Source organism: Eulemur rufifrons, chromosome 1 (genome assembly GCF_041146395.1).
Source record: "Eulemur rufifrons isolate Redbay chromosome 1, OSU_ERuf_1, whole genome shotgun sequence".
Taxonomy (NCBI): Eukaryota; Metazoa; Chordata; class Mammalia; order Primates; family Lemuridae; genus Eulemur; species Eulemur rufifrons.
In genome coordinates this window covers 45,635,168-45,651,555 of record NC_090983.1, presented here as the reverse complement: position 1 = coordinate 45,651,555, position 16,388 = coordinate 45,635,168, and positions in this window count along the sequence as shown.

Sequence of the window (16,388 nt, the reverse complement as noted above, 5' to 3'; positions counted from 1 at the left end):
TGGAATGACAGACAAAACAGGACCCACACAGGACCCTAAGCAGCAAATAATATGTGAGTGCCCTTTTTCTAAGGTCAAGCCTTCTAACATAATAGTTTAGAAATTAAAAAGCTGAAGCTGGTCACAGTGGCCCATGCCTATAAGCACAGCACTTTGGAAGGCTGAGGTGGGAGAATTGTTTGAGCCCAGGAGTTCAAGACCCCCATCTCTCAAAAGAAAAGCAGAAGAAAAAAAGGCTGATCAAATAACCAGCAAGAGTGTTCACTATAGTAGTATTTTGCTTTCATTCAAGATACAAAAGAACAGTGGCTTACATGCCAATTATCAATTTATTGTCTCTCCACTCCAAATCCACTCTTTATTCCCTACTCTGCAAAAGGGGAGATGGACCCTTGAAATATTATTCCTTTAATGGCTAGTATGATGTCCCTTTTGTTGGTAGAAGATGCTGTGTTGAAAAGATCTGTCAGGAAGAGGAGTTTTTCTACCTCGTCCTGGTATTCCTGCAGTACGGATGACTTCCTCAAGGTCAGGCTCCTACAGTGCTCACAGCTTCATTGCTTGGTCCTGTAGTATAAGTTGGCACCTGCAGCACCCACTGGGCAGCAGCTTTTCCCGATAACACTCTAGGGTGGTCTTGTAGCAGAGTGCCTCTGGTGAGACACCTGTCTGTCAACAGATTTACCTGGTGTTTCACTGTTCACTGGGTGGCCAAGCTGTGTGGTCAAAGTTAAAAGGCAGATAAATGTTACCCAGGGATGAAACCAATGTATGATTTGAGTCGCTGAGAATAGACAATAACTGTGCCGGGCTCAAGTGGTACAGTGTTTACATAGCAAGAGGAGAGAAAGAGTCGATCCATTCTCGCCAGTACAGACCATGTGGCTGCATACATCTCACTTGCTGCAGTAGAAGGACCCTGACCCTTTTCCCAGGCATGTGAAATACAGAAATCTGGAGGTGTGCCTGAGGGCCACTGACACACGTGCTTAAGCAGAACAAAGGAATAGACATTACATTTAAATCTGGGAAAGATAGTCCCATTCAAGGTGATAAGCCCAGAACAGGCAGGGAAGACTCTCTCAGTAAGGAAGTATTCCAGATCCAAGGCCCATTCTTATGTGGTTAGCCAGGGGTCAAAAGACTATGCATGAGACTGCCTTTCCCAACACTTGGCATCTTAGAAGGCGGATTTTAAGCAAGTTCTGTCAGTCAACACTACAGCAATTTCTCTACCATCCAATGAGCCCTGGCTTCACTCTGCCCAACTGTTGGGGATGGGGGCAATTTTATTAAATATATAACAAGATCTATATTTCAATCTTGAGGGCCTTTTCCTTGAATGTTCTATCTTAGCCCTAGAAGTGGTTGCTGCTTTTTATATCTGCTATTCCTATATTATTTAGAATTCTCTTTACTTTTTCTTTTTTTCTAGATAATCCTTTGTTACTCCAACCCCATTATAGTTAATAAATCCTTATATTAAACTTTCCCTGTTTAAATTATTGTATGGTTTATCACTCCTGTTTAGACTCAGACTGATCTAGCCTATAATTTATAGTCAACTTTTTTAATAATCACTTTTGCATAGTATTTTTAACAGCAGGTCAAGCTATGTTACAGTCATGCTGATGATAATAAAACTCAAATGGCAATTAATGTAGAACTATTTTTTGAGAGTCAAATTCTATTAATATAAATAGTGCTAAATGTAAGATTATGGTATATACACCTGATTTCGTTGATGCCTGTTATCTACAGGGTGATAAATTCTTCAAAGTTAAAAGGACACAAATAGTGCAATATAACTTTGCTCTTATGTTGTTTTACCCATTCTTTCCACTCGAATATCATTTCTACTCCCTTATTTACTTGGGTAAATTAACTTCTTAAACTCCTTCATAGAGTTGTTTTAAAGATTAAATAAGATAAGGTAGTTTTATAGTAGGTACTCTTTAAAAAATTGAAGTAGATTTCCATATAATGAATATAGCCCAGGAATGACGTTTTCTCACCCCATAGGCCAGATTCTTAGAATAGATTAAGTACTTATTAGGATCTCAGGAAGACTCTCTTTCAGTAAGTACTAATATGTTCTACAATTGTCATTAATTATAGAAAAAGAAGCATTTATAAAAGCTTTACTGAAGAAGTAAATTACCTTTTCAGTAGAGTTAAGCAAATGGGAAATCACTGGTATTCAATTCTTCCCTTTCAGCGAAGATGGACAGCTGTGGACCTTGTTCACAAATCACATCACAGGCTCACCAAATGCTACAAGTGTGTGGCTCCTTGGCAGTGAGGACTCTTGATCTAACTAAGGTTCATTTCTATTCATAACAACTAATGATTGATCTACTCATTGCAATTCTTTGGTCAGAGAAACTTGGAAAAAATTAAGAGTCAAGTTGTTCTCTTTTATTATCTGTTAACTTAATAACTGCCCTCATTAATGGCTTTATAGTTGGATTGCATGAAAATATGCTATTTAAAACTATAAAGTACTGTACTATAATATTATTATCTTCTTACTATGAATTGGTCAGAAAAAACTTTTAGTCATTATAGACTTTTCTCAGAAACTTCAGCTTATTCTCTGCTTTTGCAAAATGTACGTTCATAGCACAAGATATGTCAGCCCTCCCCCAGGCCACAGCACAGGGCATACCAGTTCTCCCAGAGACTATATAGGCTAGGGTGTACTAGTCCTCAGTTAGTCTCTTGAATCATCTTTAAATAATAACATGTTAAACTGTACTGCATACTTCATTAGTTAATGAATATCCAGGTATTTCAAACAAAAATTTATAGACCCTAGTATGATGTAATACAATGAAGACACCGAGCTAATGTTCTTAAGAAATGCTCTTGATAAATATTGTGTTTTTTAGTATTATTGGGTTAGTACTATATATAGCTATACTGTTCAAACCTCAGAAAAGATAAACTTTGGCCTAAAGAGACTTTTCATGTTTGTAAGTACATTTTTTTGGAAAGAGTTCAGTATAATTTTAGATGATATAAAAAATAATTAGAAGACACAGAGCTGTAGGGAAGTTGTTGGGTAAGAGATAGGTTTAGGAGATAAGCCAGAATGACAGATGTAAAAGCCACTGATGAAGAGTAGGGTTACAGCATGTTTCAGTGATGTTAGTAGGCAGAGGGTACAAGAAGTTGAATGGCTGTGTGTAACAAGAAAAATCTATGTAATGGGGAAAATCTGAGATTTTGTTCTGAAAGTTATCAATAACTAATCGATAATCTTGATAATATTCAGCTGCCATTTATAGAGCATGTGATAAAGATTTAAAAAGTGTTACAGAAATGTTTCAATGAGCAATTATGAACATGTGTAAGACAAATGAAAAATATAGAAAGCCTCATCAAAGAAATAGAAAATATAAGAAAGAATCCAATGAAAACTTTAAAACTGAAAAATACAATGACCAAAGTAAAAATCTCAGAAGATGAGTTCAACAACAGACTGGAGGGGACAAAGAAAACACTCAATGACCTGGAAGATAGAACAATAGAAATCATCCAATCTGCAGGGCATGGTGGCTCATGTCTATAATTCCAGTACTTTTGGAGGCCGAGCTGGGAAGATCATTTCATGCCAGGAATTTGAGACCAGCTTGGGTAACATAGCAAGACCCTGTCTCTAAAAATAATAAGAAAAAAAATTAGCTGAGCTGGTGGTGCACACCTGTAGTCCCAGCTACTTGGGAGACTAAGGTAGGAGGATTGCTTGACCCCAGGAGTTGGAAGTTGCAGTGAGTTATGATCACGCCATTGTACTCCAGCCTGGGTGACAGAGTGAGACCCTGTCTCAAATAAAAGAAAAAATTGTCCAATCAATGAATAGAGGCTCAGACACTTGTAGGACTATAACAAACAATCTAACATTCTTGTCAGTGGAGTCCTGGAAAGAGAGGTGAAAGATCAAGACTAAAAAAGTACTTGAAAAAATAATGACTGAAAACTCCATAAAGTTGGACAAAGCTATAAACTGGTAGATTAAAGAAGCAGAGGAGACCCCAAATGGATAACCCCTCAACCCTGCAAAATTCATATCAAGACACATCATAATTAAACATCTGAAAGCTAAAGACAAAGAACAATTCTTGAAAGCAGTAGAAAGATGACGCCTATTCTATATATGTCTATATCTATATATCTATATAAAATAATTTGAATGACAGTGGATTTCCTTTTTTTTTTTTTTTTTTTTGAGACAGAGTCTCACTCTGTTGCCCGGGCTAGAGTGAGTGCCGTGGCTTCAGCCTAGCTCACAGCAACCTCAAACTCCTGGGCTCAAGCGATCCTCCTGCCTCAGCCTCCCAAGTAGCTGGGACTACAGGCATGCACCACCATGCCCGGCTAATTTTTTGTGTGTATATATTTTAGTTGTCCATATAATTTCTTTCTATTTTTAGTAGAGACGGGGTCTCACTCTTGCTCAGGCTGGTCTCGAACTCCTGACCTCGAGCGATCCACCCGCCTCGGCCTCCCAGAGTGCTAGGATTACAGGCGTGAGCCACCGCGCCTGGCCGACAGTGGATTTCTAATTAGAAGCCATGGAGGCCAGAAGGAAGTGGCATCATATTTTTCAAGTGCTTAAAGAAAAGAAATGTAGACCCATAATCATATGATTATGATTCACCCAGTGAAAATATCCTTTAGGAATTAAGAGGAAATCACGATATTCTCATATGAAGGAAAACTAAGAGAAGTTGTGGCCAACAGCCCAACCCAGAAGAATGGCTTAAAATAATTCTCTAAACAGAAATAAAATGATAAAAAATATTGGAGCATCAGGAAGAAAGAATGTTGTAAATAATATGACTAAATTCAATAAACTTTCCTTTTGCGTTTCTATATTATATTTGATGGCTTAAGCCATTATTATAACACAGTGTGATATGCTTCTAAATGTATGTAGAGGAAACATTTAAAATAATTATAAATGGGGGAGGGTAAAGAAGCATAAAAGCTTCTATACTTCATTTGAAGTGGTAAAATACCAAGAAGACATAATAGTAATGTTAAATGTGTATGCAACAAAAAATTAGAGATGCAAAATATGTTAAGCAAAAACTGATAGAATTGAAAGAATAGATAGGTGACTCTACAATCATAGTTGGAAACATCACTCCTCTTTCATCAAATGATACAGAAAAACATCAAGGATATAGAAGAAGTTAACGTCATCAACCAACAGGATCTAATTTACACTTACAGAACACTCCACCCAATGGTAGCAGAATACTCATTCTTTTCAAGTGCCCATGAAGCCTACACCAAGATAACCATGTTCTGTGTCATAAACCTCAACAAATTCAAAAGATTTGAAATCATGCAAAGTATATTTTCTGACTACATTGGAATAATATTACAAATCGGTAACAGAATGATACCAGGAAAATCTCCAAACATTTGGAAATTAAGCCACATACTTCAAAATAATCTACAGACAAGTATTGTAAATGTTTAAAGGGAAATAAAAATACATTGAACCGAATGAAAATAGAACACATAAAAATTTCTAGGACATAGTTAAAGCAGTGCTGAAAGAGAAATTTATAGATAATATTAAATGTATGTATTGGAAAAGAGAAAAAGGCTCAAATCAATAATCTAAGCCCCACTTTAAGAACCTAGAACAGGAAAAGCAAAATAAACCCACAAAAAACAGAAGGAAGAGCAGAAATCAATGAAATTGAAAATAGAAAAACAATAGAGAAGAATCCATAAATCAAAAAGCTGATTTTTGAAAAGACCAATAAAATTAACCAACCTCTTGTTAGATTAACAAAGAAAAAAAGAGAAGACACAGATTACCGATAACAAGAATAAAACAGGAGATATTAGACTGCAGACATCAAAAGGATAATAAGGAGATACTACAAACAACTCTACACAAATAAAGTTGACAATTTAGACAAAATGGACTGCTTCCTTGAAAACACAAACGACCACAACTCACCTAATATGAATAAATAATTTGAATAGCTCTGGAACTGGTAAGTAAATTGAATTAGTAATTTTAAATTCCTTAAAAAGAAATATCCATGCTCATATTTTCTTAAAACTTCACTGGAGAATTCTACCTAATGTTTAAAAGATATTAACACCAATTCTACACAATCTCTTCCAGAGAACAGAAGATGGAACGCTTCTTACTTCATTTTATGAAGCTAGTATTAGCCTGATACACAAACCAGACAAAGATAGTGCAAAAAAGAATACAGCCAATATTATTCCTGAATATAGATGCAAAAGTCTTTCACAAAATATTGGCAAAAAGAATTCAGCTATATGTAAAAAGGATAACATACCATAACCAAGTGGGTTTTATTTCAGAGGTGCAAAGCTGACCCAACATTTGAAAATCAATCAGTATAATCATCCATGTTATTAAGCAAAAGAAGAAAAATCATGTTATGCCAATCAATACCAAAAAAAAAAAAAAGCATTTGACAAGCTTCTATATCCATTTAGCACTACCTAAGAAAAATAAGGATAGAGGAGAAACTTTCTCAACTTGATAAAAAGCATTTACAAAAGATCCTATAGCTAACATTATACTTAATGGTAAAACATTGAATGCTTTCCTCCTAAGATCAGGAATAGAGTAAGGATGTGTGTTCTTACCGTTCTTCTTCAACATATTGTTGCAATTTGTAGCCAGTGAAATAAATCAAGGAAGAAATAAAAAGACATACAGATCAGATAGGAAGAAAGAAAAGAGTTACTTTTGCAGACTGCATGATTGTTTACATAGAAGATCCCAAGGAATCTACAAAAAACTAAATCAAGTTGTATTTCTACATACTAGCAACAAACATATAGTTACTAAAATTAAAAATACAAGACCATTATACAATTTACAATCACTCAAAAAAAAGGGAAGAAATATTTAGGTATAAATTTAACAAAACATGTACAGGACTTGTATGCCCAAAATTATGGAATGCTAATGAAAAAAATCAAAGGAGATCTAAACAAATGAAGACAATTGTGTTCATAGACTAAAAGACTAAATATAGTAAAGATGTCAGTTCTCCCTAAATTGATACACATATTTAATCTGATTCATATCAAAATCTCAGCAAGATTTTTTATAGATATAGACAAGTTTATCCTAAAATGTATATGGAAAAGCAAGGAACAAGAATAGCTACAATTTTGAAAAAGGAGAATAAAGTGTATCTGATTTCAAGAGTTACTATATAGCTACAGTAATCAAGACCAGTATTGGTAGAGAGACAGACACATAGATAAATCACACAGAACAGAGAATCCAGAAATGGACCCACACAATTATGCTCAATTGATTTTTGACAAAGGTGCAAAAGCAATTCAGGGGAGGAAAGATGGTCTTTTTTACAAATGAGGCTGGAGTAATTGGACATCTGGACTTGCACAGTCAACAACAACAAAAGAATTTCTATGTAGTATCCTATCTTCAACAAAAATTAACTCAAAAATGGAGTGCAAATTAAATGTAAAACTATAAAACTTTTAGGAAAAAAGAAACAGAAGAAAATCTTGGGATCTAGGGCCAGGAAAAAATTCTTAGACTTGACACCAAACTCATGATCTGTAATAGCAAAAATTTACAAATTGGACCTAATTGAAATGAAAAATTTTGTTCTAGGAAAGACCTTGTTAAGAGGATGAAAAGCCAAGCCACAAAGTGGAAGAAAATATTTGCAAACCATATATCTGACAAAAGATTAGCATTTTAGAATATGTAAAAAACCCTCAAGGCCAGGCACGGTGGCTCACGCCTGTGATCCTAGTACTCTGGGAGGCTGAGGCGGGAGGATTGTTTGAGCTCAGGAGTTCGAGACCAGCCTGAGCAAAAGCGAGACCCCTGTCTCTACTAAAAAATAGAAAGAAATTAGCTGGACAACTAAAAATATATAGAAAAAAAAAATTAGCCGGGCATGGTGGCGCATGCCTGTAGTCCCAGCTACCTGGGAGGCTGAGGCAGAAGGATTGCTTGAGCCCAGGAGTTTGAGGTTGCTGTGAGGTAGGCTGATGCCACGGCACTCTAGCCAGGGTGACAGAGTGGGACTCTGCCAAACAAAAAAACAAAAAAACCCTCCAAACTCAATAGTAAAAAAAATGAATCTAATTAGAAAATGGGCAAAAGACATGAAGAGGCATTTTACTAAAGAGGATATACGGATGACAAATAGTACATGATAAGATGTTCAACATTATACCTATTAGGGAAGTACAAATTAAAACCACAATGAAATATCATACCTACTATAATGGCTAAAAGAAAGACAGTGACGACACCAAATGTTGACAAGGATGTAGAGGAAGTGGGTCACTTACATGTTGCTGGTGGGAATGTAAAATGTTCTAGCTACTCTAGGCAATTTCTTTAAAAACTAAAACTAAACATGTAGTTACCATATGACCCACCAGCTATGCACCTGGGCATTTTCCCCAGAGAACTGATGATGTTTCTTAATACAAAAACGTGTACATGAATGTTTATAGACACAGCCAAAACTGAAAACAACCCAGATGTTCTTCAATGGCTGAATGGTTAACCAAATTGTGATACATCCATACCATGGAATATGACTCAGCAATAAAAAGAACAAACTACCGGCTATATGCATTAAGCTGGATGAATCTACAGAGAATTATGCTGAATAAAAAAGCCAATGCTAAACTGACACATACTGTGTGATTTCACTAATACAACATTTTTGAAATGACAAAACTGTGGAGATGGAGGCCAGGGATTAAGGAGGTAGTGGCAGCAGAAGGAAGTGTGTGTGGTTATAAAATGGCAACATGAGAGATCCTTGTGGAAATGAAAATGTCCTTTTTTTTTTTTTTTTTTTTGAGACAGAGTCTCACTCTGTTGCCCAGGCTAGAGTGAGTGCCGTGGCATCAGCCTAGCTCACAGCAACCTCAAACTCCTGAGCTCAAGCGATCCTCCTGTCTCAGCCTCCCGAGTAGCTGGGACTACAGGCATGCACCACCATGCCCGGCTAATTTTTTCTATATATATTTTTAGCTGTCCATATAATTTCTTTCTATTTTTAGTAGAGATGGGGTCTCGCTCTTGCTCAGGCTGGTCTCGAACTCCTGAGCTCAAACGATCCGCCCACCTCGGCCTCCCAGAGTGCTAGGATTACAGGCGTGAGCCACCGTGCCCGGCCGAAAATGTCCTTTATCTTGATGTATGTTAACATTCAATATCCTGGTTGTGACATTGTACTATAGTTTTGCAAGATATTACCATTGGGGAAAACTAGGTAAAGGGCACAGGAGATCTCTCTGTAATATTATTATTTTTTTACAACTGCTTGTGAATCTATAAATACCTCAAAACAAAAATGTTTTTAAAAGCCTTAATAGAAAACCAAGTACCTGACTTCTGGGAGCTTACAGTTTAGTTGGGAGGGGAGATATGTATTATTTTTAAAAGTTCAGAAATATGTAACTCAAACTGTAACCTCGTCCAGTTATGAGGGAAAGCTTTCCTGACTTTTGAGTGACATTTGCAATCAGTTCTGAAAGATAAGTAGGAGTTGACTAAGTGACAGGGAGTGGGTCGTTGCAGATCTTCCAGAACTGAGGGAAGAACACATGTAAAGACCCAGGGCTGGGAAGGAGCACGACACATTAAAGTGATGGAAAGAAGGGCTGGATTAGCTGCAGCAGTGAACCAGGGCGGGTGAGATGGTGTCAGATGAGGCTGGACCTACAGTTAGGCCAGATCAAGCAGGGGCATGTAGGTAGCTTTAGAATTTTGGTCTTTTGGAGCAATGGAAGAAATTGAAAAGTTTTAAGCAGGAGAAAAACTTGCTCAGGATGTTATTTTTAAAGCTCACTCAAGCTGCACTATGGAGAGTGGATTAGGGAGGGAAAGTAAGACCAATAAGGAAGCTAGGTCCAGGTGTTAGATAATGAAGCTGGGATTTGGTTAAAGCAATAAAAATGGAAAGAAGTGAATGCATTTAAATGGTATTTAGGAGGCAGAATTCACGGGACTTGGCATTGAATTTATGTTGGAAAAAAGAGGTTTTTAAGACCATTCTAAGGTTTCATGCTTTAGTAACTAGATAGCTTGTGGCACCATTCTCTGAGATAAATATTCATGTTTTATAGATGAGACCATAAGTTTGGCTTTTTTATTTGATTTTGTAGTGCCTTTGAGATATCCAAATCAAGTGGGAATGTCAAATAGGTAATTGGATATTTAAATTTGGACCACAGAGAATGAACCGGGCTGGTGTTATGAACTGAGAGTCATTTTAGGCAATGGGCATGGATGACATCATATAAAGAAAGAGCTTAGACTAACACCAGACTATAAGATAAAAGGTTGGGGAACAATAACATTTAATGGCTAAGTAGAGGAGGATGAGTCAAGAAAAGAGATTTAGTCATATGATCAGAGAGGTAGGAGGGAAACCAAGAGAGTACAGTGTCAAAGAAACTAAATACAGCTTCAAATAGAGTGTTCAACAGACCTTATGCTGAGAAGTTATATAAGACAAAGACTGAAAATGTCTTGTGTTTAGCCTCATGGAGGTCACTGGTGACCTTGGAAAGACCTGTTTGGTGGGTTAATGAGGGAAGAAGTCAAATTAGTTCATTAAAGTCTATGTAATATGCTGGATGATAGATAAGACCATTAGGCTAAAATTTAGTTATTGAGTACATATTATTTAAAATATATATGTATCACTGGGTGAATAAGTCAATGTATTACATATGAGATAGGTACAATTATCCCCACTATTCAAATAAAAACAACTAAGCCCTAGGGATGTTAATATCACATAGCTATTAAGTATTTAAAGTCAAGATTTGCACCGGTCTTCAACAAAATGCTACTTCTCTAAACAAAGACATGATCAAGCAAGGAAAGATTCATTTTTGTCATTGATTTTTCACAAAAGCTGAGATAGAATGTATGACTTTTGAACATCCTAGAATTTAGGCTTATTGATATTTAAAAAACATTTAATTAGGAAATATGTCAAATATATACAAAATTATAGAGAATAGCATAATTAATTATTATCAACATTTATTAACTCATGGCTTTTCTTGTTTAATGTATACCCACCCCCCAGCCATCTCCCTACCTCAGAAGATTATTCCAAGGCAAATCTCTTTTTTTTTTTTTTTTTTGTGACATTGTCTTCTCTCTGCCTGGGCCAGAGTGCCGTGGCGTCAGCCTAGCTCACAGCAACCTCAAACTCCTGGGCTCAAGCAATCCTGCCTCAGCCTCCCAAGTAGCTGGGACTACAGGCATGCGCCACCATGCCCGGCTAATTTTTTTTTTTCTATATATTTTTAGTTGTCCAGATAATTTCTTTCTATTTTTAGTAGAGACGGGGGGGTGGGGGGACGGGTGTCTCACTTTTGCTCAGGCTGGTCTCGAACTCCTGAGCTCAAACGATCCTCCCCCTCGGCCTCCCAGAGTGCTAGGAATACAGGTGTGAGCCACCACCACACCCGGCCCAAGGCAAATCTCAGACATAGCTCTTTCTAAAATCAATTACAAAGTTGTTCATTTTGCCTGCTATAAAACTTCCACTTTCAAATATCTTCTCAAACCTATGTATCTGATAGTTCAAATAGGAGAACAAGCAATAAAATTACACCTGAAAGTCATGTAAGTTTTAAAGTTACTTTTTCACTTCCAACAGGTGAAAGGAACCGTTTAATTAAGGACAACAGATGAATCAGATAAACTGGTGTTTCTTTTGATGTTTGGCTGCCTTCTTTCGCCTATTTGTTTACTGCAATAAAATGATTAGAAAAACCTCACAACTTTCTACATGTAATGAGTTTGTTTTTAAATTTATAAAGACATGGCTTTGGTCATTATTATTTACAGAGGTAAGATAATGCAAATAACAGATAATGGGTTTGTATTTTTCTGAACATGATTCCTACATCTTTTGGAGATCATTTGTCTTTGGCCCTACAGAGTCATGGTTCCTCTATGTGCTTTATGTGACATCACAGTCTAAGTAAATGACAGTGCATGCAACACCAGCTGCTGAAGGCTGAGATGATGAGAACATGAGTGATAAGATGTTCTCTCCCCTTGCTCTCTTTCTGAAGACTACAAACTCCATCTTTCTTCTAAAGTCTTACTAAAGGTGGATATCTTTTTTCTTCACTTCAATTTTTAAAAATTCTTTGTTTTTATTTTATAGAATAGACTGAGAGTGGGCTTTTAAGAGCAACAGTTGATTTTATATTTTTATATAAATACTGCATATTAATAAACATTTATAAATAGGTTGACGAATATTTAGTATCAATGATAGATACACAAGCAGTTTGGCTGTGAATATATCAAACTTATTGAAAATAAAGAAATTTTGAGATTTTATATATTTCTGACTTTTTCAAAATTCACTTTGATTTAGATGAAAGTTGAAATATATATTGTCCAGAGCTAATTTTCAGGTTGAGCTCTCTATAACCCTAGATACTCCACCCAAGTGTTTCAAGGTTCACCTGGAACTATGATAGTCAGAAGACAGGTTAGGGGGCAAGAACCCTGAGTTGGTGGGGCATGTACTCTTTCTGTTTTTGTTTTCTCAGCCAGAGTCATTCTGTTGTGTTTCTTAAGCATCTTCAGTATACTTTGTTTAAAGAAATGGTTCCCCACCTAAGTTTGAAAATCAATGGTCTATAAAAACAGCACTTTGATAAAATCCTATTTCCTGGGAAGGGGACCTTCAGGGAACCATAAATTCAGAATAGAAATAGGGAACAGGTTCCCCTTTATGTGATATTTTGTTCAATATATTCAGAATAGAAAGCAGGAAAGCAAGTATTGTAATTAGATAATTATTCATAATAGTATCTTAATATCTTATAGTATTAAGATAATTCATTCATGTACAGAGGAATATGGTCAACATGCAATATTTCCAAAGATTGTAGCATAACAGGAAATATAAAAAAGTAGAACTGTACATGTGTTTCTCATTCAAGATAATCCAAATTTTGAAATCTCGTTTTCCAAAAAAAGAGATAATTAGAATTATAAACAGATCTTCATTTTATGGTAATAAGGACTTCTACCAGAATTTATGTGCAAAGTTATGATTTTAAAAATCTGCAAACATACGAAATTGCATCAAATAAGTTATGTCAGATAATTATCCTTTGTTTAATGTTTACTTTTTAAAAGCTTGTCATTAGTTTGTTCATTCATTTTTTTTTCAACATACATTGATTGAAAGTGATGGAAGTGTAAGAAAGAAAAAGTTTATGGTCCCTGCACTTAAGAAAATCCATTTAGTATGGCCGAAAAGAAAACTTACAAAACAAGTATATTATTGCAAATGAGTTGCAGAGATAATGCATTGGGTATTCTAAAAGGGAATGATGATTTAGGGCTGGTATGACTGGGGCAGGTTTCGTGGTAGAAAGGGGCTTTTATTTGAAGAACAGGACTTTGTAAAGTGAGGTGGAAAGGGAACGGATGCTATGTAGGGGGATTAGCTGTGAGCAAGGAATACAATGTGAAGAGCTGTTCATGAGAGAATGATGGTTTGCAAAGGGGAATAATGGGAGAATTGATTGCAGCAAAAGGTTATGGTGAGAAGAGGAAGTGACTTTATTTTTGAAGCCAGGGTTCTTAACTACCCTATTATGAAAGCCAGGCGACAATGTAGATTGCTTTTAGGAGTGCCTATTGCAATCTCTAAGAGATGCTTGTACCCTCCCACCCTGAGAGATTCTTATTTTTCCCTTCCCTTGCTGCCCAGGTGAAAATTTGTATAGTGTAATGAAGAGTGTTTCTAGTTGGCATGTGCTGCACATGTGAACCTCGTGAAAGCTGAAGAAAAGGAGGCTGGGCCTGGCGAGGTGGCTCATGCCTGTAATCCAAAATGCCAAAAAAGCAAAGTGGACCAGACACTGTACTAAGCATAACAACCTTTCAAAGAAGGTATCGTTTCTATTTTACAAAAAATAAAATCTAGAAATTAAATACAAATCCAAGCTATACAGGTTTTAGTGGGAGAGTTGGATCTGAATTCAGGTGACTCCAAATTCTGCTGACACACCATGATTTTAATTTTGGGTTTCTAAGAGACCAACAGAAAAAGGAACAACTGGAATGAGGCTAGCTTTAGGGGTAAGAGGAGCTTGTTTTTGAGGTTTGATGTACTGGTAGGTTGTCTAGCAAGCATCTACCAAAGTGGCATTTGGCTTTAGAGAGGTTGGGCATAGAGTACTGAAAATTATTCACATAGATGTGATAACTGATAAGGACTCCAAGGGAGACAATTAAGAGTTCAAAAAGAAAGAGAACAAAGGCTTGAGCAACAGTAACATTTTCAGGTTAGAAAAAATGGAATCAATTATTAAAAAGCCAGGGAAGGAGTAGAAAGTTATGAAGAGAAATAGGAAGTGTAGTAGCATCAAAAACAAGGGAAACACTTGTACTTAGGAAAAGATTGTCAAAGCTGCTGAATACTGCAGATGTCCAGGAGACAGGTCTAATTTGAAAATTAGAAAAAGAATAGTTGGGGTCAGTAGTTTCAATTCAGAAGAGCATTTACACAGGAGTTAGTGTGTAATGAATTAAAAATTGAGATAGTGGCCGGGCGCGGTGGCTCACGCCTGTAATCCTAGCACTCTGGGAGGCCGAGGCGGGTGGATCGCTCAAGGTCAGGAGTTCGAGACCAGCCTGAGCAAGAGCGAGACACTGTCTCTACTAAAAATAGAAAGAAATTATATGGACAACTAAAAATATATATAGAAAAATTAGCCGGGCATAGTGGCACATGCCTGTAGTCCCAGCTACTCGGGAGGCTGAGGCAGGAGGATCGCTTGAGCCCAGGAGTTTGAGGTTGCTGTGAGCTAGGCTGACGCCACGGCACTCACTCCAGCCTGGGCAACAAAGTGAGACTCTGTCTCAAAAAAAAAAAAAAAAAAAAAAAAATTGAGATAGTGAAGATAGGGAAACATCATCTGTTAACGTCTGTGGACCCTTTTGATATCTTGAGAAATTAGAAGGAGGAGAGAGGGCTAGGGAAGGTTTCAAGACTGGTCATCTTTATAGCTTCGTAAGGAAAGAGCCAGTTGAAAGGTAAAAGATTGAATGCAGGTGAAGAAAGGGAAATAATTTTCTTTCTTTAAGGAAAAAGTTTTTAATTTCAAAAATACTGAAAATAGTAATAACACCTGTAATCAACCACAGAAAATTAAATAAAATAAGTTAAAGATTTTTCTTAAATCCTCCAATTTGCAAACCCCTTTCCTACTCCATCTCTCCTGTTAATAGTTTGGTGCAAATCTTTTCCAATTTTTTCCTTTATTTAAACAAGCATCTCTTTCTTTCTTTTCTCTCTCTCTGCTTCTGTACCCAAATATACATTTTTCTTAAATAAAAATGAAACGATGCTATATATATGCATTATATATTTATGTTTTCAAATTACTTTTTTCATTATATCTATCATAGAGTTCTTCCTAGGTCAATACACACACATACCAAATCCATCTTATTCACTTTAATAGGTGCATGGTGTTCTTTTGTTTGGCTAGATTATAATTTGTATAGAAATTTCTTCATTGGTAAGCCTTTCTTGGTAGGTTAATTTTAAAAAGCGGATTGCTGTGTGTTGTGGGCTGAATAACAGTCCCCAAAGATATCCACACACTAAGCTCTGGAATCTGTGAATTTTACCTTATATGGTAAAAAAGTATTTTGCAGGTGTGATTATTAACTTAATCACCTCAACTAGATACTGAAATAGGAATATTATCCTGGATTACTTGAGTGAGCCCTAAATGTAATCACAGAGTCATGTGATGACAAAAGCTGAGGGAAGCAGTGCCAGACAGGGAGAAAATGCTACAGGGCTGGCTTTGAAGTGGTAGGAAGGTGGCACAAGCTGAGGGATAGAAAGAAGCTAGAAAAAAGGAAGGAAACAGATTCTCCCCTGGAGATGGCAGAAGAAATCAGTCCTGAGGACATGTTAGTTTTAGCTCCATAAAACTCATTTTGGATTTCTGGCATCCAGAAATGTAGACATAAATTTGCGTTGTTTTATGTTACCAAGTTTGTGGTAATCCAGTATGTCCTTATCTGAACTTTATTATATCTGCAAAGGCCCTATTTCCAAATGAGGTCACATTTATAAATATGAGGGTTAGGATCTGAACTTAACTTTTTGGGGGACACAATTCAACTCACATATTCATTTTAAAAAAGTCAGTTCCATCTGTGAGTGGTTTTAACATTCGATTTCTGAGAACCTACCATTTAATCCTGACCTTGTTATTGCCTCATCCCAATAACAAAATTCTTGCTGGGTTTGAGATTTTAGGAAGTCCCATAAGAAAGAGCTGAGCATAGGTGG